The sequence below is a fragment of the Schistocerca nitens genome, unplaced genomic scaffold (genome assembly GCF_023898315.1).
Source record: "Schistocerca nitens isolate TAMUIC-IGC-003100 unplaced genomic scaffold, iqSchNite1.1 HiC_scaffold_218, whole genome shotgun sequence".
Taxonomy (NCBI): domain Eukaryota; kingdom Metazoa; phylum Arthropoda; class Insecta; order Orthoptera; family Acrididae; genus Schistocerca; species Schistocerca nitens.
This window is the reverse complement of record NW_026045759.1, coordinates 52,633-78,123: the sequence shown is the minus strand read 5'-3', so window position 1 is coordinate 78,123 and position 25,491 is coordinate 52,633. Positions and strand designations below refer to the sequence as shown.

Genomic DNA, 25,491 nt, shown 5'->3' with positions numbered 1-25,491 from the left:
TTGGAGCACCATTTCAATGGGGGGATCGCAGCCCAGGCTCTTGCAGGTCATCGTCCTCCCGCCATGCGGTCGAACTGTACGAAATCCACTTGCTTGGGGGAAGAATCTTGTACACTGAATTTTATAGAATATTGTGATAGGCAAAAGTTTTCATGTACTGCTGCACGGAGAAACAAAAATTGGAAAAAAAAAAAAAAAAAAAAAAAAAAGTGGTTAAGGCGTCTGACTCGAAATCAGATTCCCTCTGGGAGCGTAGGTTCGAATCCTACCGGCTGCGTGTGATTTTGCGTAAAAACGAGCAGAAATTTTCGCCCACATGTGACATGCGTGGGTGAAAGCGGATCCAAACCAGTGACACCATTCTCAACAAGACGGAAATTTATGTTTAAGAATACTGTTTCGCGACGGCCGCTGTCTGTTGCGGCTCTCGGTTCACCTCGCACGGACGCTAGTACTGCAGAAATCAGTCGCAGGCCCACGAACGCGCCCCCGTCATTTTGTCGCGCCGTCGCCGTGTTCGTGAGTACGCAGATGTGCTTCAAAGTGTTGGACAGAGCGAGCATTCATTTCTTTTTAAGAATCGCAATTCAATTCATTCGAGTGTGGCAAAAGCAGTGGTGCAGCGTTTCCTTTCTTAAGATCTCGCAGCTGCTTGCAAGTATGTCCATCGTTTAAGACGACAGAAAAGTAGCGTCAGCGGTGCGTCAGTGGGAAGTCGGTGAAGTCGCCATTGGAGCCATAAGCCAGTAATTACGACACGCGAATCACTCAAACACCATGCAGCATGTACCACAATGCTCGGCCGAGGGACCGGGCAGCTCAGTCGGTAGAGCGCTAGACTTTCAACCAAAGGGTCCCGGGTTCAAGCCCCCGTCCAGGCGAAAATTGATACACTGTCGTAACGGCTAATGTGCTGGCAACGGAAGCACTACAGAAACGAGTGAGGCCATGTCGTGTTCTTACGTGAGATTGCTTGAAAAGGAGCAGTTGCACTTGTCGAGAGACGCTTCTGCGACCGGCAGTCGTGGCCGAGTGGTTAAGGCGTCTGACTAGAAATCAGATTCCCTCTGGGAGCGTAGGTTCGAGTCCTACCGACTGCGTTTCTTTTTTGTGTCAAGAGGTGAAGAACATCTAAAACGGAACCGTGAAATGAGCGAATACGTGGGAAACACTGCATTCGAGACGCTTGTGAATTTTACAATTGTCCAGTGAGTGTCGACAAAACACGTAGCTCCTCTGCTGAGACGTACAAAATGCTGCAATTTCACTTTGCATCGTGTGTCAGCTTTCTTCGATAGGCTGTTACGAGGATAGCGTGATGAGTTTTTAGACAGCAGTCAGACGACGTTTAAACAGTAACAGCTCCACGCAACGACTACCCAACAGTAAAGGACATGAGGCAATGTGTCAGTATGCCTAGAGGGAGGGGTGTTAAGGTAATGTGAGCCCGGATAGCTCAGTCGGTAGAGCATTAGGCTTTTAACCTAAGGGTCCAGGGTTCAAGTCCCTGTTCGGGCGGAAATTTTAATACCTTGGTAGCCGCACGTCTCGTAGCGGTGTAAGCACTACGGAAAAGAATGCTGCTACGCCGTTTCCTGGCACTGCAGAGCTTTAAACAGTAGCAGTTGCATGTGTCGGGAGGATCGTCCGCTAGTGGCAGTCGTGGCCGAGTGGTTAAGGCGTCTGACTCGAAATCAGATTCCCTCTGGGAGCGTAGGTTCGAATCCTACCGGCTGCGTGTGATTTTGCGTAAAAACGAGCAGAAATTTTCGCCCACATGTGACATGCGTGGGTGAAAGCGGATCCAAACCAGTGACACCATTCTCAACAAGACGGAAATTTATGTTTAAGAATACTGTTTCGCGACGGCCGCTGTCTGTTGCGGCTCTCGGTTCACCTCGCACGGACGCTAGTACTGCAGAAATCAGTCGCAGGCCCACGAACGCGCCCCCGTCATTTTGTCGCGCCGTCGCCGTGTTCGTGAGTACGCAGATGTGCTTCAAAGTGTTGGACAGAGCGAGCATTCATTTCTTTTTAAGAATCGCAATTCAATTCATTCGAGTGTGGCAAAAGCAGTGGTGCAGCGTTTCCTTTCTTAAGATCTCGCAGCTGCTTGCAAGTATGTCCATCGTTTAAGACGACAGAAAAGTAGCGTCAGCGGTGCGTCAGTGGGAAGTCGGTGAAGTCGCCATTGGAGCCATAAGCCAGTAATTACGACACGCGAATCACTCAAACACCATGCAGCATGTACCACAATGCTCGGCCGAGGGACCGGGCAGCTCAGTCGGTAGAGCGCTAGACTTTCAACCAAAGGGTCCCGGGTTCAAGCCCCCGTCCAGGCGAAAATTGATACACTGTCGTAACGGCTAATGTGCTGGCAACGGAAGCACTACAGAAACGAGTGAGGCCATGTCGTGTTCTTACGTGAGATTGCTTGAAAAGGAGCAGTTGCACTTGTCGAGAGACGCTTCTGCGACCGGCAGTCGTGGCCGAGTGGTTAAGGCGTCTGACTAGAAATCAGATTCCCTCTGGGAGCGTAGGTTCGAGTCCTACCGACTGCGTTTCTTTTTTGTGTCAAGAGGTGAAGAACATCTAAAACGGAACCGTGAAATGAGCGAATACGTGGGAAACACTGCATTCGAGACGCTTGTGAATTTTACAATTGTCCAGTGAGTGTCGACAAAACACGTAGCTCCTCTGCTGAGACGTACAAAATGCTGCAATTTCACTTTGCATCGTGTGTCAGCTTTCTTCGATAGGCTGTTACGAGGATAGCGTGATGAGTTTTTAGACAGCAGTCAGACGACGTTTAAACAGTAACAGCTCCACGCAACGACTACCCAACAGTAAAGGACATGAGGCAATGTGTCAGTATGCCTAGAGGGAGGGGTGTTAAGGTAATGTGAGCCCGGATAGCTCAGTCGGTAGAGCATTAGGCTTTTAACCTAAGGGTCCAGGGTTCAAGTCCCTGTTCGGGCGGAAATTTTAATACCTTGGTAGCCGCACGTCTCGTAGCGGTGTAAGCACTACGGAAAAGAATGCTGCTACGCCGTTTCCTGGCACTGCAGAGCTTTAAACAGTAGCAGTTGCATGTGTCGGGAGGATCGTCCGCTAGTGGCAGTCGTGGCCGAGTGGTTAAGGCGTCTGACTCGAAATCAGATTCCCTCTGGGAGCGTAGGTTCGAATCCTACCGGCTGCGTGTGATTTTGCGTAAAAACGAGCAGAAATTTTCGCCCACATGTGACATGCGTGGGTGAAAGCGGATCCAAACCAGTGACACCATTCTCAACAAGACGGAAATTTATGTTTAAGAATACTGTTTCGCGACGGCCGCTGTCTGTTGCGGCTCTCGGTTCACCTCGCACGGACGCTAGTACTGCAGAAATCAGTCGCAGGCCCACGAACGCGCCCCCGTCATTTTGTCGCGCCGTCGCCGTGTTCGTGAGTACGCAGATGTGCTTCAAAGTGTTGGACAGAGCGAGCATTCATTTCTTTTTAAGAATCGCAATTCAATTCATTCGAGTGTGGCAAAAGCAGTGGTGCAGCGTTTCCTTTCTTAAGATCTCGCAGCTGCTTGCAAGTATGTCCATCGTTTAAGACGACAGAAAAGTAGCGTCAGCGGTGCGTCAGTGGGAAGTCGGTGAAGTCGCCATTGGAGCCATAAGCCAGTAATTACGACACGCGAATCACTCAAACACCATGCAGCATGTACCACAATGCTCGGCCGAGGGACCGGGCAGCTCAGTCGGTAGAGCGCTAGACTTTCAACCAAAGGGTCCCGGGTTCAAGCCCCCGTCCAGGCGAAAATTGATACACTGTCGTAACGGCTAATGTGCTGGCAACGGAAGCACTACAGAAACGAGTGAGGCCATGTCGTGTTCTTACGTGAGATTGCTTGAAAAGGAGCAGTTGCACTTGTCGAGAGACGCTTCTGCGACCGGCAGTCGTGGCCGAGTGGTTAAGGCGTCTGACTAGAAATCAGATTCCCTCTGGGAGCGTAGGTTCGAGTCCTACCGACTGCGTTTCTTTTTTGTGTCAAGAGGTGAAGAACATCTAAAACGGAACCGTGAAATGAGCGAATACGTGGGAAACACTGCATTCGAGACGCTTGTGAATTTTACAATTGTCCAGTGAGTGTCGACAAAACACGTAGCTCCTCTGCTGAGACGTACAAAATGCTGCAATTTCACTTTGCATCGTGTGTCAGCTTTCTTCGATAGGCTGTTACGAGGATAGCGTGATGAGTTTTTAGACAGCAGTCAGACGACGTTTAAACAGTAACAGCTCCACGCAACGACTACCCAACAGTAAAGGACATGAGGCAATGTGTCAGTATGCCTAGAGGGAGGGGTGTTAAGGTAATGTGAGCCCGGATAGCTCAGTCGGTAGAGCATTAGGCTTTTAACCTAAGGGTCCAGGGTTCAAGTCCCTGTTCGGGCGGAAATTTTAATACCTTGGTAGCCGCACGTCTCGTAGCGGTGTAAGCACTACGGAAAAGAATGCTGCTACGCCGTTTCCTGGCACTGCAGAGCTTTAAACAGTAGCAGTTGCATGTGTCGGGAGGATCGTCCGCTAGTGGCAGTCGTGGCCGAGTGGTTAAGGCGTCTGACTCGAAATCAGATTCCCTCTGGGAGCGTAGGTTCGAATCCTACCGGCTGCGTGTGATTTTGCGTAAAAACGAGCAGAAATTTTCGCCCACATGTGACATGCGTGGGTGAAAGCGGATCCAAACCAGTGACACCATTCTCAACAAGACGGAAATTTATGTTTAAGAATACTGTTTCGCGACGGCCGCTGTCTGTTGCGGCTCTCGGTTCACCTCGCACGGACGCTAGTACTGCAGAAATCAGTCGCAGGCCCACGAACGCGCCCCCGTCATTTTGTCGCGCCGTCGCCGTGTTCGTGAGTACGCAGATGTGCTTCAAAGTGTTGGACAGAGCGAGCATTCATTTCTTTTTAAGAATCGCAATTCAATTCATTCGAGTGTGGCAAAAGCAGTGGTGCAGCGTTTCCTTTCTTAAGATCTCGCAGCTGCTTGCAAGTATGTCCATCGTTTAAGACGACAGAAAAGTAGCGTCAGCGGTGCGTCAGTGGGAAGTCGGTGAAGTCGCCATTGGAGCCATAAGCCAGTAATTACGACACGCGAATCACTCAAACACCATGCAGCATGTACCACAATGCTCGGCCGAGGGACCGGGCAGCTCAGTCGGTAGAGCGCTAGACTTTCAACCAAAGGGTCCCGGGTTCAAGCCCCCGTCCAGGCGAAAATTGATACACTGTCGTAACGGCTAATGTGCTGGCAACGGAAGCACTACAGAAACGAGTGAGGCCATGTCGTGTTCTTACGTGAGATTGCTTGAAAAGGAGCAGTTGCACTTGTCGAGAGACGCTTCTGCGACCGGCAGTCGTGGCCGAGTGGTTAAGGCGTCTGACTAGAAATCAGATTCCCTCTGGGAGCGTAGGTTCGAGTCCTACCGACTGCGTTTCTTTTTTGTGTCAAGAGGTGAAGAACATCTAAAACGGAACCGTGAAATGAGCGAATACGTGGGAAACACTGCATTCGAGACGCTTGTGAATTTTACAATTGTCCAGTGAGTGTCGACAAAACACGTAGCTCCTCTGCTGAGACGTACAAAATGCTGCAATTTCACTTTGCATCGTGTGTCAGCTTTCTTCGATAGGCTGTTACGAGGATAGCGTGATGAGTTTTTAGACAGCAGTCAGACGACGTTTAAACAGTAACAGCTCCACGCAACGACTACCCAACAGTAAAGGACATGAGGCAATGTGTCAGTATGCCTAGAGGGAGGGGTGTTAAGGTAATGTGAGCCCGGATAGCTCAGTCGGTAGAGCATTAGGCTTTTAACCTAAGGGTCCAGGGTTCAAGTCCCTGTTCGGGCGGAAATTTTAATACCTTGGTAGCCGCACGTCTCGTAGCGGTGTAAGCACTACGGAAAAGAATGCTGCTACGCCGTTTCCTGGCACTGCAGAGCTTTAAACAGTAGCAGTTGCATGTGTCGGGAGGATCGTCCGCTAGTGGCAGTCGTGGCCGAGTGGTTAAGGCGTCTGACTCGAAATCAGATTCCCTCTGGGAGCGTAGGTTCGAATCCTACCGGCTGCGTGTGATTTTGCGTAAAAACGAGCAGAAATTTTCGCCCACATGTGACATGCGTGGGTGAAAGCGGATCCAAACCAGTGACACCATTCTCAACAAGACGGAAATTTATGTTTAAGAATACTGTTTCGCGACGGCCGCTGTCTGTTGCGGCTCTCGGTTCACCTCGCACGGACGCTAGTACTGCAGAAATCAGTCGCAGGCCCACGAACGCGCCCCCGTCATTTTGTCGCGCCGTCGCCGTGTTCGTGAGTACGCAGATGTGCTTCAAAGTGTTGGACAGAGCGAGCATTCATTTCTTTTTAAGAATCGCAATTCAATTCATTCGAGTGTGGCAAAAGCAGTGGTGCAGCGTTTCCTTTCTTAAGATCTCGCAGCTGCTTGCAAGTATGTCCATCGTTTAAGACGACAGAAAAGTAGCGTCAGCGGTGCGTCAGTGGGAAGTCGGTGAAGTCGCCATTGGAGCCATAAGCCAGTAATTACGACACGCGAATCACTCAAACACCATGCAGCATGTACCACAATGCTCGGCCGAGGGACCGGGCAGCTCAGTCGGTAGAGCGCTAGACTTTCAACCAAAGGGTCCCGGGTTCAAGCCCCCGTCCAGGCGAAAATTGATACACTGTCGTAACGGCTAATGTGCTGGCAACGGAAGCACTACAGAAACGAGTGAGGCCATGTCGTGTTCTTACGTGAGATTGCTTGAAAAGGAGCAGTTGCACTTGTCGAGAGACGCTTCTGCGACCGGCAGTCGTGGCCGAGTGGTTAAGGCGTCTGACTAGAAATCAGATTCCCTCTGGGAGCGTAGGTTCGAGTCCTACCGACTGCGTTTCTTTTTTGTGTCAAGAGGTGAAGAACATCTAAAACGGAACCGTGAAATGAGCGAATACGTGGGAAACACTGCATTCGAGACGCTTGTGAATTTTACAATTGTCCAGTGAGTGTCGACAAAACACGTAGCTCCTCTGCTGAGACGTACAAAATGCTGCAATTTCACTTTGCATCGTGTGTCAGCTTTCTTCGATAGGCTGTTACGAGGATAGCGTGATGAGTTTTTAGACAGCAGTCAGACGACGTTTAAACAGTAACAGCTCCACGCAACGACTACCCAACAGTAAAGGACATGAGGCAATGTGTCAGTATGCCTAGAGGGAGGGGTGTTAAGGTAATGTGAGCCCGGATAGCTCAGTCGGTAGAGCATTAGGCTTTTAACCTAAGGGTCCAGGGTTCAAGTCCCTGTTCGGGCGGAAATTTTAATACCTTGGTAGCCGCACGTCTCGTAGCGGTGTAAGCACTACGGAAAAGAATGCTGCTACGCCGTTTCCTGGCACTGCAGAGCTTTAAACAGTAGCAGTTGCATGTGTCGGGAGGATCGTCCGCTAGTGGCAGTCGTGGCCGAGTGGTTAAGGCGTCTGACTCGAAATCAGATTCCCTCTGGGAGCGTAGGTTCGAATCCTACCGGCTGCGTGTGATTTTGCGTAAAAACGAGCAGAAATTTTCGCCCACATGTGACATGCGTGGGTGAAAGCGGATCCAAACCAGTGACACCATTCTCAACAAGACGGAAATTTATGTTTAAGAATACTGTTTCGCGACGGCCGCTGTCTGTTGCGGCTCTCGGTTCACCTCGCACGGACGCTAGTACTGCAGAAATCAGTCGCAGGCCCACGAACGCGCCCCCGTCATTTTGTCGCGCCGTCGCCGTGTTCGTGAGTACGCAGATGTGCTTCAAAGTGTTGGACAGAGCGAGCATTCATTTCTTTTTAAGAATCGCAATTCAATTCATTCGAGTGTGGCAAAAGCAGTGGTGCAGCGTTTCCTTTCTTAAGATCTCGCAGCTGCTTGCAAGTATCTACATCTACATCTACATCTATACTCCGCGAGCCACCTTACGGTGTGTGGCGGAGGGTACTTATTGTACCACTATCTGATCCCCCCTTCCCTGTTCCATTCACGAATTGTGCGTGGGAAGAACGACTGCTTGTAAGTCTCCGTATTTGCTCTAATTTCTCGGATCTTTTCGTTGTGATCATTACGCGAGATATATGTGGGCGGTAGTAATATGTTGCCCATCTCTTCCCGGAATGTGCTCTCTCGTAATTTCGATAATAAACCTCTCCGTATTGCGTAACGCCTTTCTTGAAGTGTCCGCCATTGGAGCTTGTTCAGCATCTCCGTAACGCTCTCGCGCTGACTAAATGTCCCCATGACGAATCGCGCTGCTTTTCGCTGGATCATGTCTATCTCTTCTATTAATCCAACCTGGTAAGGGTCCCATACTGATGAGCAATACTCAAGAATCGGACGAACAAGCGTTTTGTAAGCTACTTCTTTCGTCGATGAGTCACATTTTCTTAGAATTCTTCCTATGAATCTCAACCTGGCGCCTGCTTTTCCCACTATTTGTTTTATGTGATCATTCCACTTCAGATCGCTCCGGATAGTAACTCCTAAGTATTTTACGGTCGTTACCGCTTCCAATGATTTACCACCTATGGCATAATCGTACTGGAATGGATTTCTGCCCCTATGTATGCGCATTATATTACATTTATCTACGTTTAGGGAAAGCTGCCAGCTGTCGCACCATGCATTAATCCTCTGCAGGTCCTCCTGGAGTACGTACGAGTCTTCTGATGTTGCTACTTTCTTGTAGACAACCGTGTCATCTGCAAATAGCCTCACGGAGCTACCGATGTTGTCAACTAAGTCATTTATGTAAATTGTAAACAATAAAGGTCCTATCACGCTTCCCTGCGGTACTCCCGAAATTACCTCTACATCTGCAGATTTTGAACCGTTAAGAATGACATGTTGTGTTCTTTCTTCTAGGAAATCCTGAATCCAATCACAAACCTGGTCCGATATTCCGTAAGCTCGTATTTTTTTCACTAAACGTAAGTGCGGAACCGTATCAAATGCCTTCCTGAAGTCCAGGAATACGGCATCAATCTGCTCGCCAGTGTCTACGGCACTGTGAATTTCTTGGGCAAATAGGGCGAGCTGAGTTTCACATGATCTCTGTTTGCGGAATCCATGTTGGTTATGATGAAGGAGATTTGTATTATCTAAGAACGTCATAATACGAGAACACAAAACATGTTCCATTATTCTACAACAGATTGACGTAAGCGAAATAGGCCTATAATTATTCGCATCTGATTTATGACCCCTCTTGAAAATGGGAACGACCTGCGCTTTCTTCCAGTCGCTAGGTACTTTACGTTCTTCCAGCGATCTACGATAAATTGCTGATAGAAAGGGGGCAAGTTCTTTAGCATAATCACTGTAGAATCTTAAGGGTATCTCGTCTGGTCCGGATGCTTTTCCGCTACTAAGTGATAGCAGTTGTTTTTCAATTCCGATATCGTTTATTTCAATATTTTCCATTTTGGCGTCCGTGCGACGGCTGAAGTCAGGGACCGTGTTACGATTTTCCGCAGTGAAACAGTTTCGGAACACTGAATTCAGTATTTCTGCCTTTCTTTGGTCGTCCTCTGTTTCGGTGCCATCGTGGTCAACGAGTGACTGAATAGGGGATTTAGATCCGCTTACCGATTTTACATATGACCAAAACTTTTTAGGGTTCTTGTTTAGATTGTTTGCCAATGTTTTATGTTCGAATTCGTTGAATGCTTCTCTCATTGCTCTCTTTACGCTCTTTTTCGCTTCGTTCAGCTTTTCCTTATCAGCTATGATTCGACTACTCTTAAACCTATGATGAAGCTTTCTTTGTTTCCGTAGTACCTTTCGTACATGATTGTTATACCACGGTGGATCTTTCCCCTCGCTTTGGACCTTAGTCGGTACGAACTTATCTAAGGCGTACTGGACGATGTTTCTGAATTTTTTCCATTTTTGTTCCACATCCTCTTCCTCAGAAATGAACGTTTGATGGTGGTCACTCAGATATTCTGCGATTTGTGCCCTATCACTCTTGTTAAGCAAATATATTTTCCTTCCTTTCTTGGCATTTCTTATTACACTTGTAGTCATTGATGCAACCACTGACTTATGATCACTGATACCCTCTTCTACATTCACGGAGTCGAAAAGTTCCGGTCTATTTGTTGCTATGAGGTCTAAAACGTTAGCTTCACGAGTTGGTTCTCTAACTATCTGCTCGAAGTAATTCTCGGACAAGGCAGTCAGGATAATGTCACAAGAGTCTCTGTCCCTGGCTCCAGTTCTGATTGTGTGACTATCCCATTCTATACCTGGTAGATTGAAGTCTCCCCCTATTACAATAGTATGATCACGAAACTTCTTCACGACGTTCTGCAGGTTCTCTCTGAGGCGCTCAACTACTACGGTTGCTGATGCAGGTGGTCTATAGAAGCATCCGACTATCATATCTGACCCACCTTTGATACTTAACTTAACCCAGATTATTTCACATTCGCATTCGCTAATAACTTCACTGGATATTATTGAATTCTTTACTGCTATAAATACTCCTCCACCATTGGCGTTTATCCTATCCTTGCGGTATATATTCCATTCTGTGTCTAGGATTTCGTTACTGTTCACTTCCGGTTTTAACCAACTTTCCGTTCCTAATACTATATGCGCACTATTTCCTTCAATAAGAGATACTAATTCAGGAACCTTGCCCTGGATACTCCTGCAGTTTACCAATATTACGTTGACTTTTCCTGTTTTTGGTCTCTGAGGACGGACGTTCTTTATCAACGATGATAATGTCCTCTCTGGTAAGCCGTCAGGTATTTTATCGTTTCGCCCAAGGGGGGGTCCCTCTAACCTAAAAAACCCCCGTGTGCACGCCACACGTACTCTGCTACCCTAGTAGCTGCTTCCGGTGTGTAGTGCACGCCTGACCTGTCTAGGGGGGCCCTACAGTTCTCCACCCAATAACGGAGGTCGATGAATTTGCAACCATTATAGTCGCAGAGTCGTCTGAGCCTCTGGTTTAGACCCTCCACACGGCTCCAAACCAGAGGACCGCGATCGACTCTGGGCACTATGCTGCAGATATTAAGCTCAGCTTGCACTCCGCGTGCGATGCTGGTTGTCTTCACCAAATCAGCCAGTCGCCGGAAGGAACCAAGGATGGCCTCAGAACCCAAGCGGCAGGCGTCATTCGTTCCGACATGTGCTACTATCTGCAGCCGGTCACACCCAGTGCGTTCAATAGCTGCCGGAAGGGCCTCCTCCACATTACGGACGAGACCCCCCGGCAAGCACACCGAGTGCACACTGGCATTCTTCCCCGACCTACCCGCTATTTTCCTAAGGGGCTCCATAACCCGCCTAACGTTGGAGCTCCCTATAACTAATAGGCCCGCCCTCTGTGACTGTCGGGACCTTGCCGGAGAATCGGCCACTGGCCCAACAGGCGAGGCATCCTGTGGTGGCTCGGAAACGATGTCATCACCACTAGGAAGTACCCCGTACCTGTTGGAAAGGGGTAAGGCAGCTGCCACGCGGCCAGATCCCACCTTCGCCTTTCGGCCAGGCACGCGCGAGCCCACCACTGTCCGCCATTCACCCTGGAGTGATGGCTGACCGGTAAGATGCTCACTGCCGGAAGACGCAGCGACATCAGGGGTTCCATGCGATTCCAAGGCCACCGAAGTAGGCATAGGTCTCACCACAGTTGCCCCAACGCCACTACGAGCCGACGCCTGCGCCTCGAGCTCGATGAGCCTAACAGACAAAGCCTCCACCTGCCCCCGAAGAGTGGCCAATTCTCCTTGCGTCCGCTCACAACAACCACAGTCCCTACACATGACTATGTTTACCCTACAAGCGAACGGTGTACTCGCCTTATTAGCAGCAGGAAATCGAAGTGCTCTCTCACTGACTGTCTAACCGACACTGAGCTGTTCTAACCAAACAAACAAAAGCCTGTACGATACGAGGGTCGATAGCAACGGCCATCGTTTAAGACGACAGAAAAGTAGCGTCAGCGGTGCGTCAGTGGGAAGTCGGTGAAGTCGCCATTGGAGCCATAAGCCAGTAATTACGACACGCGAATCACTCAAACACCATGCAGCATGTACCACAATGCTCGGCCGAGGGACCGGGCAGCTCAGTCGGTAGAGCGCTAGACTTTCAACCAAAGGGTCCCGGGTTCAAGCCCCCGTCCAGGCGAAAATTGATACACTGTCGTAACGGCTAATGTGCTGGCAACGGAAGCACTACAGAAACGAGTGAGGCCATGTCGTGTTCTTACGTGAGATTGCTTGAAAAGGAGCAGTTGCACTTGTCGAGAGACGCTTCTGCGACCGGCAGTCGTGGCCGAGTGGTTAAGGCGTCTGACTAGAAATCAGATTCCCTCTGGGAGCGTAGGTTCGAGTCCTACCGACTGCGTTTCTTTTTTGTGTCAAGAGGTGAAGAACATCTAAAACGGAACCGTGAAATGAGCGAATACGTGGGAAACACTGCATTCGAGACGCTTGTGAATTTTACAATTGTCCAGTGAGTGTCGACAAAACACGTAGCTCCTCTGCTGAGACGTACAAAATGCTGCAATTTCACTTTGCATCGTGTGTCAGCTTTCTTCGATAGGCTGTTACGAGGATAGCGTGATGAGTTTTTAGACAGCAGTCAGACGACGTTTAAACAGTAACAGCTCCACGCAACGACTACCCAACAGTAAAGGACATGAGGCAATGTGTCAGTATGCCTAGAGGGAGGGGTGTTAAGGTAATGTGAGCCCGGATAGCTCAGTCGGTAGAGCATTAGGCTTTTAACCTAAGGGTCCAGGGTTCAAGTCCCTGTTCGGGCGGAAATTTTAATACCTTGGTAGCCGCACGTCTCGTAGCGGTGTAAGCACTACGGAAAAGAATGCTGCTACGCCGTTTCCTGGCACTGCAGAGCTTTAAACAGTAGCAGTTGCATGTGTCGGGAGGATCGTCCGCTAGTGGCAGTCGTGGCCGAGTGGTTAAGGCGTCTGACTCGAAATCAGATTCCCTCTGGGAGCGTAGGTTCGAATCCTACCGGCTGCGTGTGATTTTGCGTAAAAACGAGCAGAAATTTTCGCCCACATGTGACATGCGTGGGTGAAAGCGGATCCAAACCAGTGACACCATTCTCAACAAGACGGAAATTTATGTTTAAGAATACTGTTTCGCGACGGCCGCTGTCTGTTGCGGCTCTCGGTTCACCTCGCACGGACGCTAGTACTGCAGAAATCAGTCGCAGGCCCACGAACGCGCCCCCGTCATTTTGTCGCGCCGTCGCCGTGTTCGTGAGTACGCAGATGTGCTTCAAAGTGTTGGACAGAGCGAGCATTCATTTCTTTTTAAGAATCGCAATTCAATTCATTCGAGTGTGGCAAAAGCAGTGGTGCAGCGTTTCCTTTCTTAAGATCTCGCAGCTGCTTGCAAGTATGTCCATCGTTTAAGACGACAGAAAAGTAGCGTCAGCGGTGCGTCAGTGGGAAGTCGGTGAAGTCGCCATTGGAGCCATAAGCCAGTAATTACGACACGCGAATCACTCAAACACCATGCAGCATGTACCACAATGCTCGGCCGAGGGACCGGGCAGCTCAGTCGGTAGAGCGCTAGACTTTCAACCAAAGGGTCCCGGGTTCAAGCCCCCGTCCAGGCGAAAATTGATACACTGTCGTAACGGCTAATGTGCTGGCAACGGAAGCACTACAGAAACGAGTGAGGCCATGTCGTGTTCTTACGTGAGATTGCTTGAAAAGGAGCAGTTGCACTTGTCGAGAGACGCTTCTGCGACCGGCAGTCGTGGCCGAGTGGTTAAGGCGTCTGACTAGAAATCAGATTCCCTCTGGGAGCGTAGGTTCGAGTCCTACCGACTGCGTTTCTTTTTTGTGTCAAGAGGTGAAGAACATCTAAAACGGAACCGTGAAATGAGCGAATACGTGGGAAACACTGCATTCGAGACGCTTGTGAATTTTACAATTGTCCAGTGAGTGTCGACAAAACACGTAGCTCCTCTGCTGAGACGTACAAAATGCTGCAATTTCACTTTGCATCGTGTGTCAGCTTTCTTCGATAGGCTGTTACGAGGATAGCGTGATGAGTTTTTAGACAGCAGTCAGACGACGTTTAAACAGTAACAGCTCCACGCAACGACTACCCAACAGTAAAGGACATGAGGCAATGTGTCAGTATGCCTAGAGGGAGGGGTGTTAAGGTAATGTGAGCCCGGATAGCTCAGTCGGTAGAGCATTAGGCTTTTAACCTAAGGGTCCAGGGTTCAAGTCCCTGTTCGGGCGGAAATTTTAATACCTTGGTAGCCGCACGTCTCGTAGCGGTGTAAGCACTACGGAAAAGAATGCTGCTACGCCGTTTCCTGGCACTGCAGAGCTTTAAACAGTAGCAGTTGCATGTGTCGGGAGGATCGTCCGCTAGTGGCAGTCGTGGCCGAGTGGTTAAGGCGTCTGACTCGAAATCAGATTCCCTCTGGGAGCGTAGGTTCGAATCCTACCGGCTGCGTGTGATTTTGCGTAAAAACGAGCAGAAATTTTCGCCCACATGTGACATGCGTGGGTGAAAGCGGATCCAAACCAGTGACACCATTCTCAACAAGACGGAAATTTATGTTTAAGAATACTGTTTCGCGACGGCCGCTGTCTGTTGCGGCTCTCGGTTCACCTCGCACGGACGCTAGTACTGCAGAAATCAGTCGCAGGCCCACGAACGCGCCCCCGTCATTTTGTCGCGCCGTCGCCGTGTTCGTGAGTACGCAGATGTGCTTCAAAGTGTTGGACAGAGCGAGCATTCATTTCTTTTTAAGAATCGCAATTCAATTCATTCGAGTGTGGCAAAAGCAGTGGTGCAGCGTTTCCTTTCTTAAGATCTCGCAGCTGCTTGCAAGTATGTCCATCGTTTAAGACGACAGAAAAGTAGCGTCAGCGGTGCGTCAGTGGGAAGTCGGTGAAGTCGCCATTGGAGCCATAAGCCAGTAATTACGACACGCGAATCACTCAAACACCATGCAGCATGTACCACAATGCTCGGCCGAGGGACCGGGCAGCTCAGTCGGTAGAGCGCTAGACTTTCAACCAAAGGGTCCCGGGTTCAAGCCCCCGTCCAGGCGAAAATTGATACACTGTCGTAACGGCTAATGTGCTGGCAACGGAAGCACTACAGAAACGAGTGAGGCCATGTCGTGTTCTTACGTGAGATTGCTTGAAAAGGAGCAGTTGCACTTGTCGAGAGACGCTTCTGCGACCGGCAGTCGTGGCCGAGTGGTTAAGGCGTCTGACTAGAAATCAGATTCCCTCTGGGAGCGTAGGTTCGAGTCCTACCGACTGCGTTTCTTTTTTGTGTCAAGAGGTGAAGAACATCTAAAACGGAACCGTGAAATGAGCGAATACGTGGGAAACACTGCATTCGAGACGCTTGTGAATTTTACAATTGTCCAGTGAGTGTCGACAAAACACGTAGCTCCTCTGCTGAGACGTACAAAATGCTGCAATTTCACTTTGCATCGTGTGTCAGCTTTCTTCGATAGGCTGTTACGAGGATAGCGTGATGAGTTTTTAGACAGCAGTCAGACGACGTTTAAACAGTAACAGCTCCACGCAACGACTACCCAACAGTAAAGGACATGAGGCAATGTGTCAGTATGCCTAGAGGGAGGGGTGTTAAGGTAATGTGAGCCCGGATAGCTCAGTCGGTAGAGCATTAGGCTTTTAACCTAAGGGTCCAGGGTTCAAGTCCCTGTTCGGGCGGAAATTTTAATACCTTGGTAGCCGCACGTCTCGTAGCGGTGTAAGCACTACGGAAAAGAATGCTGCTACGCCGTTTCCTGGCACTGCAGAGCTTTAAACAGTAGCAGTTGCATGTGTCGGGAGGATCGTCCGCTAGTGGCAGTCGTGGCCGAGTGGTTAAGGCGTCTGACTCGAAATCAGATTCCCTCTGGGAGCGTAGGTTCGAATCCTACCGGCTGCGTGTGATTTTGCGTAAAAACGAGCAGAAATTTTCGCCCACATGTGACATGCGTGGGTGAAAGCGGATCCAAACCAGTGACACCATTCTCAACAAGACGGAAATTTATGTTTAAGAATACTGTTTCGCGACGGCCGCTGTCTGTTGCGGCTCTCGGTTCACCTCGCACGGACGCTAGTACTGCAGAAATCAGTCGCAGGCCCACGAACGCGCCCCCGTCATTTTGTCGCGCCGTCGCCGTGTTCGTGAGTACGCAGATGTGCTTCAAAGTGTTGGACAGAGCGAGCATTCATTTCTTTTTAAGAATCGCAATTCAATTCATTCGAGTGTGGCAAAAGCAGTGGTGCAGCGTTTCCTTTCTTAAGATCTCGCAGCTGCTTGCAAGTATGTCCATCGTTTAAGACGACAGAAAAGTAGCGTCAGCGGTGCGTCAGTGGGAAGTCGGTGAAGTCGCCATTGGAGCCATAAGCCAGTAATTACGACACGCGAATCACTCAAACACCATGCAGCATGTACCACAATGCTCGGCCGAGGGACCGGGCAGCTCAGTCGGTAGAGCGCTAGACTTTCAACCAAAGGGTCCCGGGTTCAAGCCCCCGTCCAGGCGAAAATTGATACACTGTCGTAACGGCTAATGTGCTGGCAACGGAAGCACTACAGAAACGAGTGAGGCCATGTCGTGTTCTTACGTGAGATTGCTTGAAAAGGAGCAGTTGCACTTGTCGAGAGACGCTTCTGCGACCGGCAGTCGTGGCCGAGTGGTTAAGGCGTCTGACTAGAAATCAGATTCCCTCTGGGAGCGTAGGTTCGAGTCCTACCGACTGCGTTTCTTTTTTGTGTCAAGAGGTGAAGAACATCTAAAACGGAACCGTGAAATGAGCGAATACGTGGGAAACACTGCATTCGAGACGCTTGTGAATTTTACAATTGTCCAGTGAGTGTCGACAAAACACGTAGCTCCTCTGCTGAGACGTACAAAATGCTGCAATTTCACTTTGCATCGTGTGTCAGCTTTCTTCGATAGGCTGTTACGAGGATAGCGTGATGAGTTTTTAGACAGCAGTCAGACGACGTTTAAACAGTAACAGCTCCACGCAACGACTACCCAACAGTAAAGGACATGAGGCAATGTGTCAGTATGCCTAGAGGGAGGGGTGTTAAGGTAATGTGAGCCCGGATAGCTCAGTCGGTAGAGCATTAGGCTTTTAACCTAAGGGTCCAGGGTTCAAGTCCCTGTTCGGGCGGAAATTTTAATACCTTGGTAGCCGCACGTCTCGTAGCGGTGTAAGCACTACGGAAAAGAATGCTGCTACGCCGTTTCCTGGCACTGCAGAGCTTTAAACAGTAGCAGTTGCATGTGTCGGGAGGATCGTCCGCTAGTGGCAGTCGTGGCCGAGTGGTTAAGGCGTCTGACTCGAAATCAGATTCCCTCTGGGAGCGTAGGTTCGAATCCTACCGGCTGCGTGTGATTTTGCGTAAAAACGAGCAGAAATTTTCGCCCACATGTGACATGCGTGGGTGAAAGCGGATCCAAACCAGTGACACCATTCTCAACAAGACGGAAATTTATGTTTAAGAATACTGTTTCGCGACGGCCGCTGTCTGTTGCGGCTCTCGGTTCACCTCGCACGGACGCTAGTACTGCAGAAATCAGTCGCAGGCCCACGAACGCGCCCCCGTCATTTTGTCGCGCCGTCGCCGTGTTCGTGAGTACGCAGATGTGCTTCAAAGTGTTGGACAGAGCGAGCATTCATTTCTTTTTAAGAATCGCAATTCAATTCATTCGAGTGTGGCAAAAGCAGTGGTGCAGCGTTTCCTTTCTTAAGATCTCGCAGCTGCTTGCAAGTATGTCCATCGTTTAAGACGACAGAAAAGTAGCGTCAGCGGTGCGTCAGTGGGAAGTCGGTGAAGTCGCCATTGGAGCCATAAGCCAGTAATTACGACACGCGAATCACTCAAACACCATGCAGCATGTACCACAATGCTCGGCCGAGGGACCGGGCAGCTCAGTCGGTAGAGCGCTAGACTTTCAACCAAAGGGTCCCGGGTTCAAGCCCCCGTCCAGGCGAAAATTGATACACTGTCGTAACGGCTAATGTGCTGGCAACGGAAGCACTACAGAAACGAGTGAGGCCATGTCGTGTTCTTACGTGAGATTGCTTGAAAAGGAGCAGTTGCACTTGTCGAGAGACGCTTCTGCGACCGGCAGTCGTGGCCGAGTGGTTAAGGCGTCTGACTAGAAATCAGATTCCCTCTGGGAGCGTAGGTTCGAGTCCTACCGACTGCGTTTCTTTTTTGTGTCAAGAGGTGAAGAACATCTAAAACGGAACCGTGAAATGAGCGAATACGTGGGAAACACTGCATTCGAGACGCTTGTGAATTTTACAATTGTCCAGTGAGTGTCGACAAAACACGTAGCTCCTCTGCTGAGACGTACAAAATGCTGCAATTTCACTTTGCATCGTGTGTCAGCTTTCTTCGATAGGCTGTTACGAGGATAGCGTGATGAGTTTTTAGACAGCAGTCAGACGACGTTTAAACAGTAACAGCTCCACGCAACGACTACCCAACAGTAAAGGACATGAGGCAATGTGTCAGTATGCCTAGAGGGAGGGGTGTTAAGGTAATGTGAGCCCGGATAGCTCAGTCGGTAGAGCATTAGGCTTTTAACCTAAGGGTCCAGGGTTCAAGTCCCTGTTCGGGCGGAAATTTTAATACCTTGGTAGCCGCACGTCTCGTAGCGGTGTAAGCACTACGGAAAAGAATGCTGCTACGCCGTTTCCTGGCACTGCAGAGCTTTAAACAGTAGCAGTTGCATGTGTCGGGAGGATCGTCCGCTAGTGGCAGTCGTGGCCGAGTGGTTAAGGCGTCTGACTCGAAATCAGATTCCCTCTGGGAGCGTAGGTTCGAATCCTACCGGCTGCGTGTGATTTTGCGTAAAAACGAGCAGAAATTTTCGCCCACATGTGACATGCGTGGGTGAAAGCGGATCCAAACCAGTGACACCATTCTCAACAAGACGGAAATTTATGTTTAAGAATACTGTTTCGCGACGGCCGCTGTCTGTTGCGGCTCTCGGTTCACCTCGCACGGACGCTAGTACTGCAGAAATCAGTCGCAGGCCCACGAACGCGCCCCCGTCATTTTGTCGCGCCGTCGCCGTGTTCGTGAGTACGCAGATGTGCTTCAAAGTGTTGGACAGAGCGAGCATTCATTTCTTTTTAAGAATCGCAATTCAATTCATTCGAGTGTGGCAAAAGCAGTGGTGCAGCGTTTCCTTTCTTAAGATCTCGCAGCTGCTTGCAAGTATCTACATCTACATCTACATCTATACTCCGCGAGCCACCTTACGGTGTGTGGCGGAGGGTACTTATTGTACCACTATCTGATCCCCCCTTCCCTGTTCCATTCACGAATTGTGCGTGGGAAGAACGACTGCTTGTAAGTCTCCGTATTTGCTCTAATTTCTCGGATCTTTTCGTTGTGATCATTACGCGAGATATATGTGGGCGGTAGTAATATGTTGCCCATCTCTTCCCGGAATGTGCTCTCTCGTAATTTCGATAATAAACCTCTCCGTATTGCGTAACGCCTTTCTTGAAGTGTCCGCCATTGGAGCTTGTTCAGCATCTCCGTAACGCTCTCGCGCTGACTAAATGTCCCCATGACGAATCGCGCTGCTTTTCGCTGGATCATGTCTATCTCTTCTATTAATCCAACCTGGTAAGGGTCCCATACTGATGAGCAATACTCAAGAATCGGACGAACAAGCGTTTTGTAAGCTACTTCTTTCGTCGATGAGTCACATTTTCTTAGAATTCTTCCTATGAATCTCAACCTGGCGCCTGCTTTTCCCACTATTTGTTTTATGTGATCATTCCACTTCAGATCGCTCCGGATAGTAACTCCTAAGTATTTTACGGTCGTTACCGCTTCCAATGATTTACCACCTATGGCATAATCGTACTGGAATGGATTTCTGCCCCTATGTATGCGCATTATATTACATTTATCTACGTTTAGGGAAAGCTGCCAGCTGTCGCACCATGCATTAATCCTCTGCAGGTCCTCCTGGAGTACGTACGAGTCTTCTGATGTTGCTACTTTCTTGTAGACAACCGTGTCATCTGCAAATAGCCTCACGGAGCTACCGATGTTGTCAACTAAGTCATTTATGTAAATTGTAAACAATAAAGGTCCTATCACGCTTCCCTGCGGTACTCCCGAAATTACCTCTACATCTGCAGATTTTGAACCGTTAAGAATGACATGTTGTGTTCTTTCTTCTAGGAAATCCTGAATCCAATCACAAACCTGGTCCGATATTCCGTAAGCTCGTATTTTTTTCACTAAACGTAAGTGCGGAACCGTATCAAATGCCTTCCTGAAGTCCAGGAATACGGCATCAATCTGCTCGCCAGTGTCTACGGCACTGTGAATTTCTTGGGCAAATAGGGCGAGCTGAGTTTCACATGATCTCTGTTTGCGGAATCCATGTTGGTTATGATGAAGGAGATTTGTATTATCTAAGAACGTCATAATACGAGAACACAAAACATGTTCCATTATTCTACAACAGATTGACGTAAGCGAAATAGGCCTATAATTATTCGCATCTGATTTATGACCCCTCTTGAAAATGGGAACGACCTGCGCTTTCTTCCAGTCGCTAGGTACTTTACGTTCTTCCAGCGATCTACGATAAATTGCTGATAGAAAGGGGGCAAGTTCTTTAGCATAATCACTGTAGAATCTTAAGGGTATCTCGTCTGGTCCGGATGCTTTTCCGCTACTAAGTGATAGCAGTTGTTTTTCAATTCCGATATCGTTTATTTCAATATTTTCCATTTTGGCGTCCGTGCGACGGCTGAAGTCAGGGACCGTGTTACGATTTTCCGCAGTGAAACAGTTTCGGAACACTGAATTCAGTATTTCTGCCTTTCTTTGGTCGTCCTCTGTTTCGGTGCCATCGTGGTCAACGAGTGACTGAATAGGGGATTTAGATCCGCTTACCGATTTTACATATGACCAAAACTTTTTAGGGTTCTTGTTTAGATTGTTTGCCAATGTTTTATGTTCGAATTCGTTGAATGCTTCTCTCATTGCTCTCTTTACGCTCTTTTTCGCTTCGTTCAGCTTTTCCTTATCAGCTATGATTCGACTACTCTTAAACCTATGATGAAGCTTTCTTTGTTTCCGTAGTACCTTTCGTACATGATTGTTATACCACGGTGGATCTTTCCCCTCGCTTTGGACCTTAGTCGGTACGAACTTATCTAAGGCGTACTGGACGATGTTTCTGAATTTTTTCCATTTTTGTTCCACATCCTCTTCCTCAGAAATGAACGTTTGATGGTGGTCACTCAGATATTCTGCGATTTGTGCCCTATCACTCTTGTTAAGCAAATATATTTTCCTTCCTTTCTTGGCATTTCTTATTACACTTGTAGTCATTGATGCAACCACTGACTTATGATCACTGATACCCTCTTCTACATTCACGGAGTCGAAAAGTTCCGGTCTATTTGTTGCTATGAGGTCTAAAACGTTAGCTTCACGAGTTGGTTCTCTAACTATCTGCTCGAAGTAATTCTCGGACAAGGCAGTCAGGATAATGTCACAAGAGTCTCTGTCCCTGGCTCCAGTTCTGATTGTGTGACTATCCCATTCTATACCTGGTAGATTGAAGTCTCCCCCTATTACAATAGTATGATCACGAAACTTCTTCACGACGTTCTGCAGGTTCTCTCTGAGGCGCTCAACTACTACGGTTGCTGATGCAGGTGGTCTATAGAAGCATCCGACTATCATATCTGACCCACCTTTGATACTTAACTTAACCCAGATTATTTCACATTCGCATTCGCTAATAACTTCACTGGATATTATTGAATTCTTTACTGCTATAAATACTCCTCCACCATTGGCGTTTATCCTATCCTTGCGGTATATATTCCATTCTGTGTCTAGGATTTCGTTACTGTTCACTTCCGGTTTTAACCAACTTTCCGTTCCTAATACTATATGCGCACTATTTCCTTCAATAAGAGATACTAATTCAGGAACCTTGCCCTGGATACTCCTGCAGTTTACCAATATTACGTTGACTTTTCCTGTTTTTGGTCTCTGAGGACGGACGTTCTTTATCAACGATGATAATGTCCTCTCTGGTAAGCCGTCAGGTATTTTATCGTTTCGCCCAAGGGGGGGTCCCTCTAACCTAAAAAACCCCCGTGTGCACGCCACACGTACTCTGCTACCCTAGTAGCTGCTTCCGGTGTGTAGTGCACGCCTGACCTGTCTAGGGGGGCCCTACAGTTCTCCACCCAATAACGGAGGTCGATGAATTTGCAACCATTATAGTCGCAGAGTCGTCTGAGCCTCTGGTTTAGACCCTCCACACGGCTCCAAACCAGAGGACCGCGATCGACTCTGGGCACTATGCTGCAGATATTAAGCTCAGCTTGCACTCCGCGTGCGATGCTGGTTGTCTTCACCAAATCAGCCAGTCGCCGGAAGGAACCAAGGATGGCCTCAGAACCCAAGCGGCAGGCGTCATTCGTTCCGACATGTGCTACTATCTGCAGCCGGTCACACCCAGTGCGTTCAATAGCTGCCGGAAGGGCCTCCTCCACATTACGGACGAGACCCCCCGGCAAGCACACCGAGTGCACACTGGCATTCTTCCCCGACCTACCCGCTATTTTCCTAAGGGGCTCCATAACCCGCCTAACGTTGGAGCTCCCTATAACTAATAGGCCCGCCCTCTGTGACTGTCGGGACCTTGCCGGAGAATCGGCCACTGGCCCAACAGGCGAGGCATCCTGTGGTGGCTCGGAAACGATGTCATCACCACTAGGAAGTACCCCGTACCTGTTGGAAAGGGGTAAGGCAGCTGCCACGCGGCCAGATCCCACCTTCGCCTTTCGGCCAGGCACGCGCGAGCCCACCACTGTCCGCCATTCACCCTGGAGTGATGGCTGACCGGTAAGATGCTCACTGCCGGAAGACGCAGCGACATCAGGGGTTCCATGCGATTCCAAGGCCACCGAAGTAGGCATAGGTCTCACCACAGTTGCCCCAACGCCACTACGAGCCGACGCCTGCGCCTCGAGCTCGATGAGCCTAACAGACAAAGCCTCCACCTGCCCCCGAAGAGTGGCCAATTCTCCTTGCGTCCGCTCACAACAACCACAGTCCCTACACATGACTATGTTTACCCTACAAGCGAACGGTGTACTCGCCTTATTAGCAGCAGGAAATCGAAGTGCTCTCTCACTGACTGTCTAACCGACACTGAGCTGTTCTAACCAAACAAACAAAAGCCTGTACGATACGAGGGTCGATAGCAACGGCCATCGTTTAAGACGACAGAAAAGTAGCGTCAGCGGTGCGTCAGTGGGAAGTCGGTGAAGTCGCCATTGGAGCCATAAGCCAGTAATTACGACACGCGAATCACTCAAACACCATGCAGCATGTACCACAATGCTCGGCCGAGGGACCGGGCAGCTCAGTCGGTAGAGCGCTAGACTTTCAACCAAAGGGTCCCGGGTTCAAGCCCCCGTCCAGGCGAAAATTGATACACTGTCGTAACGGCTAATGTGCTGGCAACGGAAGCACTACAGAAACGAGTGAGGCCATGTCGTGTTCTTACGTGAGATTGCTTGAAAAGGAGCAGTTGCACTTGTCGAGAGACGCTTCTGCGACCGGCAGTCGTGGCCGAGTGGTTAAGGCGTCTGACTAGAAATCAGATTCCCTCTGGGAGCGTAGGTTCGAGTCCTACCGACTGCGTTTCTTTTTTGTGTCAAGAGGTGAAGAACATCTAAAACGGAACCGTGAAATGAGCGAATACGTGGGAAACACTGCATTCGAGACGCTTGTGAATTTTACAATTGTCCAGTGAGTGTCGACAAAACACGTAGCTCCTCTGCTGAGACGTACAAAATGCTGCAATTTCACTTTGCATCGTGTGTCAGCTTTCTTCGATAGGCTGTTACGAGGATAGCGTGATGAGTTTTTAGACAGCAGTCAGACGACGTTTAAACAGTAACAGCTCCACGCAACGACTACCCAACAGTAAAGGACATGAGGCAATGTGTCAGTATGCCTAGAGGGAGGGGTGTTAAGGTAATGTGAGCCCGGATAGCTCAGTCGGTAGAGCATTAGGCTTTTAACCTAAGGGTCCAGGGTTCAAGTCCCTGTTCGGGCGGAAATTTTAATACCTTGGTAGCCGCACGTCTCGTAGCGGTGTAAGCACTACGGAAAAGAATGCTGCTACGCCGTTTCCTGGCACTGCAGAGCTTTAAACAGTAGCAGTTGCATGTGTCGGGAGGATCGTCCGCTAGTGGCAGTCGTGGCCGAGTGGTTAAGGCGTCTGACTCGAAATCAGATTCCCTCTGGGAGCGTAGGTTCGAATCCTACCGGCTGCGTGTGATTTTGCGTAAAAACGAGCAGAAATTTTCGCCCACATGTGACATGCGTGGGTGAAAGCGGATCCAAACCAGTGACACCATTCTCAACAAGACGGAAATTTATGTTTAAGAATACTGTTTCGCGACGGCCGCTGTCTGTTGCGGCTCTCGGTTCACCTCGCACGGACGCTAGTACTGCAGAAATCAGTCGCAGGCCCACGAACGCGCCCCCGTCATTTTGTCGCGCCGTCGCCGTGTTCGTGAGTACGCAGATGTGCTTCAAAGTGTTGGACAGAGCGAGCATTCATTTCTTTTTAAGAATCGCAATTCAATTCATTCGAGTGTGGCAAAAGCAGTGGTGCAGCGTTTCCTTTCTTAAGATCTCGCAGCTGCTTGCAAGTATGTCCATCGTTTAAGACGACAGAAAAGTAGCGTCAGCGGTGCGTCAGTGGGAAGTCGGTGAAGTCGCCATTGGAGCCATAAGCCAGTAATTACGACACGCGAATCACTCAAACACCATGCAGCATGTACCACAATGCTCGGCCGAGGGACCGGGCAGCTCAGTCGGTAGAGCGCTAGACTTTCAACCAAAGGGTCCCGGGTTCAAGCCCCCGTCCAGGCGAAAATTGATACACTGTCGTAACGGCTAATGTGCTGGCAACGGAAGCACTACAGAAACGAGTGAGGCCATGTCGTGTTCTTACGTGAGATTGCTTGAAAAGGAGCAGTTGCACTTGTCGAGAGACGCTTCTGCGACCGGCAGTCGTGGCCGAGTGGTTAAGGCGTCTGACTAGAAATCAGATTCCCTCTGGGAGCGTAGGTTCGAGTCCTACCGACTGCGTTTCTTTTTTGTGTCAAGAGGTGAAGAACATCTAAAACGGAACCGTGAAATGAGCGAATACGTGGGAAACACTGCATTCGAGACGCTTGTGAATTTTACAATTGTCCAGTGAGTGTCGACAAAACACGTAGCTCCTCTGCTGAGACGTACAAAATGCTGCAATTTCACTTTGCATCGTGTGTCAGCTTTCTTCGATAGGCTGTTACGAGGATAGCGTGATGAGTTTTTAGACAG

General features: G+C 49.3%; 34 non-coding genes across 34 annotated transcripts; all 34 read left to right on the top strand.

Annotated features, from left to right (window-relative positions):
• Positions 1 to 1,018: 1,018 nt before the first annotated feature.
• On the top strand, positions 1,019 to 1,100 carry Trnas-aga (transfer RNA serine (anticodon AGA)). The gene has a single exon. It is a non-coding gene; the product is annotated as a tRNA-Ser (tRNA).
• Positions 1,101 to 1,445: 345 nt separating this feature from the next.
• On the top strand, positions 1,446 to 1,518 carry Trnak-uuu (transfer RNA lysine (anticodon UUU)). Its single transcript has one exon. It is a non-coding gene; the product is annotated as a tRNA-Lys (tRNA).
• Positions 1,519 to 1,656: 138 nt separating this feature from the next.
• Trnas-cga (transfer RNA serine (anticodon CGA)) lies at positions 1,657 to 1,738 on the top strand. Its single transcript has one exon. It is a non-coding gene; the product is annotated as a tRNA-Ser (tRNA).
• A 741-nt stretch (positions 1,739 to 2,479) lies between these two features.
• Positions 2,480 to 2,561, top strand: Trnas-aga (transfer RNA serine (anticodon AGA)). Its single transcript has one exon. It is a non-coding gene; the product is annotated as a tRNA-Ser (tRNA).
• Positions 2,562 to 2,906: 345 nt separating this feature from the next.
• Trnak-uuu (transfer RNA lysine (anticodon UUU)) lies at positions 2,907 to 2,979 on the top strand. The gene has a single exon. It is a non-coding gene; the product is annotated as a tRNA-Lys (tRNA).
• A 138-nt stretch (positions 2,980 to 3,117) lies between these two features.
• Trnas-cga (transfer RNA serine (anticodon CGA)) lies at positions 3,118 to 3,199 on the top strand. Its single transcript has one exon. It is a non-coding gene; the product is annotated as a tRNA-Ser (tRNA).
• A 741-nt stretch (positions 3,200 to 3,940) lies between these two features.
• On the top strand, positions 3,941 to 4,022 carry Trnas-aga (transfer RNA serine (anticodon AGA)). Its single transcript has one exon. It is a non-coding gene; the product is annotated as a tRNA-Ser (tRNA).
• Positions 4,023 to 4,367: 345 nt separating this feature from the next.
• On the top strand, positions 4,368 to 4,440 carry Trnak-uuu (transfer RNA lysine (anticodon UUU)). Its single transcript has one exon. It is a non-coding gene; the product is annotated as a tRNA-Lys (tRNA).
• A 138-nt stretch (positions 4,441 to 4,578) lies between these two features.
• Positions 4,579 to 4,660, top strand: Trnas-cga (transfer RNA serine (anticodon CGA)). The gene has a single exon. It is a non-coding gene; the product is annotated as a tRNA-Ser (tRNA).
• A 741-nt stretch (positions 4,661 to 5,401) lies between these two features.
• Trnas-aga (transfer RNA serine (anticodon AGA)) lies at positions 5,402 to 5,483 on the top strand. The gene has a single exon. It is a non-coding gene; the product is annotated as a tRNA-Ser (tRNA).
• A 345-nt stretch (positions 5,484 to 5,828) lies between these two features.
• Trnak-uuu (transfer RNA lysine (anticodon UUU)) lies at positions 5,829 to 5,901 on the top strand. The gene has a single exon. It is a non-coding gene; the product is annotated as a tRNA-Lys (tRNA).
• Positions 5,902 to 6,039: 138 nt separating this feature from the next.
• On the top strand, positions 6,040 to 6,121 carry Trnas-cga (transfer RNA serine (anticodon CGA)). The gene has a single exon. It is a non-coding gene; the product is annotated as a tRNA-Ser (tRNA).
• A 741-nt stretch (positions 6,122 to 6,862) lies between these two features.
• Trnas-aga (transfer RNA serine (anticodon AGA)) lies at positions 6,863 to 6,944 on the top strand. Its single transcript has one exon. It is a non-coding gene; the product is annotated as a tRNA-Ser (tRNA).
• Positions 6,945 to 7,289: 345 nt separating this feature from the next.
• Positions 7,290 to 7,362, top strand: Trnak-uuu (transfer RNA lysine (anticodon UUU)). The gene has a single exon. It is a non-coding gene; the product is annotated as a tRNA-Lys (tRNA).
• Positions 7,363 to 7,500: 138 nt separating this feature from the next.
• Trnas-cga (transfer RNA serine (anticodon CGA)) lies at positions 7,501 to 7,582 on the top strand. Its single transcript has one exon. It is a non-coding gene; the product is annotated as a tRNA-Ser (tRNA).
• Positions 7,583 to 12,366: 4,784 nt separating this feature from the next.
• On the top strand, positions 12,367 to 12,448 carry Trnas-aga (transfer RNA serine (anticodon AGA)). The gene has a single exon. It is a non-coding gene; the product is annotated as a tRNA-Ser (tRNA).
• A 345-nt stretch (positions 12,449 to 12,793) lies between these two features.
• Positions 12,794 to 12,866, top strand: Trnak-uuu (transfer RNA lysine (anticodon UUU)). The gene has a single exon. It is a non-coding gene; the product is annotated as a tRNA-Lys (tRNA).
• Positions 12,867 to 13,004: 138 nt separating this feature from the next.
• On the top strand, positions 13,005 to 13,086 carry Trnas-cga (transfer RNA serine (anticodon CGA)). Its single transcript has one exon. It is a non-coding gene; the product is annotated as a tRNA-Ser (tRNA).
• Positions 13,087 to 13,827: 741 nt separating this feature from the next.
• On the top strand, positions 13,828 to 13,909 carry Trnas-aga (transfer RNA serine (anticodon AGA)). The gene has a single exon. It is a non-coding gene; the product is annotated as a tRNA-Ser (tRNA).
• Positions 13,910 to 14,254: 345 nt separating this feature from the next.
• On the top strand, positions 14,255 to 14,327 carry Trnak-uuu (transfer RNA lysine (anticodon UUU)). The gene has a single exon. It is a non-coding gene; the product is annotated as a tRNA-Lys (tRNA).
• Positions 14,328 to 14,465: 138 nt separating this feature from the next.
• Trnas-cga (transfer RNA serine (anticodon CGA)) lies at positions 14,466 to 14,547 on the top strand. Its single transcript has one exon. It is a non-coding gene; the product is annotated as a tRNA-Ser (tRNA).
• Positions 14,548 to 15,288: 741 nt separating this feature from the next.
• Positions 15,289 to 15,370, top strand: Trnas-aga (transfer RNA serine (anticodon AGA)). Its single transcript has one exon. It is a non-coding gene; the product is annotated as a tRNA-Ser (tRNA).
• Positions 15,371 to 15,715: 345 nt separating this feature from the next.
• Positions 15,716 to 15,788, top strand: Trnak-uuu (transfer RNA lysine (anticodon UUU)). Its single transcript has one exon. It is a non-coding gene; the product is annotated as a tRNA-Lys (tRNA).
• A 138-nt stretch (positions 15,789 to 15,926) lies between these two features.
• On the top strand, positions 15,927 to 16,008 carry Trnas-cga (transfer RNA serine (anticodon CGA)). The gene has a single exon. It is a non-coding gene; the product is annotated as a tRNA-Ser (tRNA).
• A 741-nt stretch (positions 16,009 to 16,749) lies between these two features.
• Trnas-aga (transfer RNA serine (anticodon AGA)) lies at positions 16,750 to 16,831 on the top strand. The gene has a single exon. It is a non-coding gene; the product is annotated as a tRNA-Ser (tRNA).
• Positions 16,832 to 17,176: 345 nt separating this feature from the next.
• On the top strand, positions 17,177 to 17,249 carry Trnak-uuu (transfer RNA lysine (anticodon UUU)). Its single transcript has one exon. It is a non-coding gene; the product is annotated as a tRNA-Lys (tRNA).
• Positions 17,250 to 17,387: 138 nt separating this feature from the next.
• Trnas-cga (transfer RNA serine (anticodon CGA)) lies at positions 17,388 to 17,469 on the top strand. Its single transcript has one exon. It is a non-coding gene; the product is annotated as a tRNA-Ser (tRNA).
• A 741-nt stretch (positions 17,470 to 18,210) lies between these two features.
• On the top strand, positions 18,211 to 18,292 carry Trnas-aga (transfer RNA serine (anticodon AGA)). Its single transcript has one exon. It is a non-coding gene; the product is annotated as a tRNA-Ser (tRNA).
• Positions 18,293 to 18,637: 345 nt separating this feature from the next.
• Positions 18,638 to 18,710, top strand: Trnak-uuu (transfer RNA lysine (anticodon UUU)). The gene has a single exon. It is a non-coding gene; the product is annotated as a tRNA-Lys (tRNA).
• A 138-nt stretch (positions 18,711 to 18,848) lies between these two features.
• Trnas-cga (transfer RNA serine (anticodon CGA)) lies at positions 18,849 to 18,930 on the top strand. The gene has a single exon. It is a non-coding gene; the product is annotated as a tRNA-Ser (tRNA).
• Positions 18,931 to 23,714: 4,784 nt separating this feature from the next.
• Trnas-aga (transfer RNA serine (anticodon AGA)) lies at positions 23,715 to 23,796 on the top strand. Its single transcript has one exon. It is a non-coding gene; the product is annotated as a tRNA-Ser (tRNA).
• Positions 23,797 to 24,141: 345 nt separating this feature from the next.
• Positions 24,142 to 24,214, top strand: Trnak-uuu (transfer RNA lysine (anticodon UUU)). Its single transcript has one exon. It is a non-coding gene; the product is annotated as a tRNA-Lys (tRNA).
• Positions 24,215 to 24,352: 138 nt separating this feature from the next.
• Positions 24,353 to 24,434, top strand: Trnas-cga (transfer RNA serine (anticodon CGA)). Its single transcript has one exon. It is a non-coding gene; the product is annotated as a tRNA-Ser (tRNA).
• A 741-nt stretch (positions 24,435 to 25,175) lies between these two features.
• On the top strand, positions 25,176 to 25,257 carry Trnas-aga (transfer RNA serine (anticodon AGA)). The gene has a single exon. It is a non-coding gene; the product is annotated as a tRNA-Ser (tRNA).
• Positions 25,258 to 25,491: the final 234 nt, after the last annotated feature.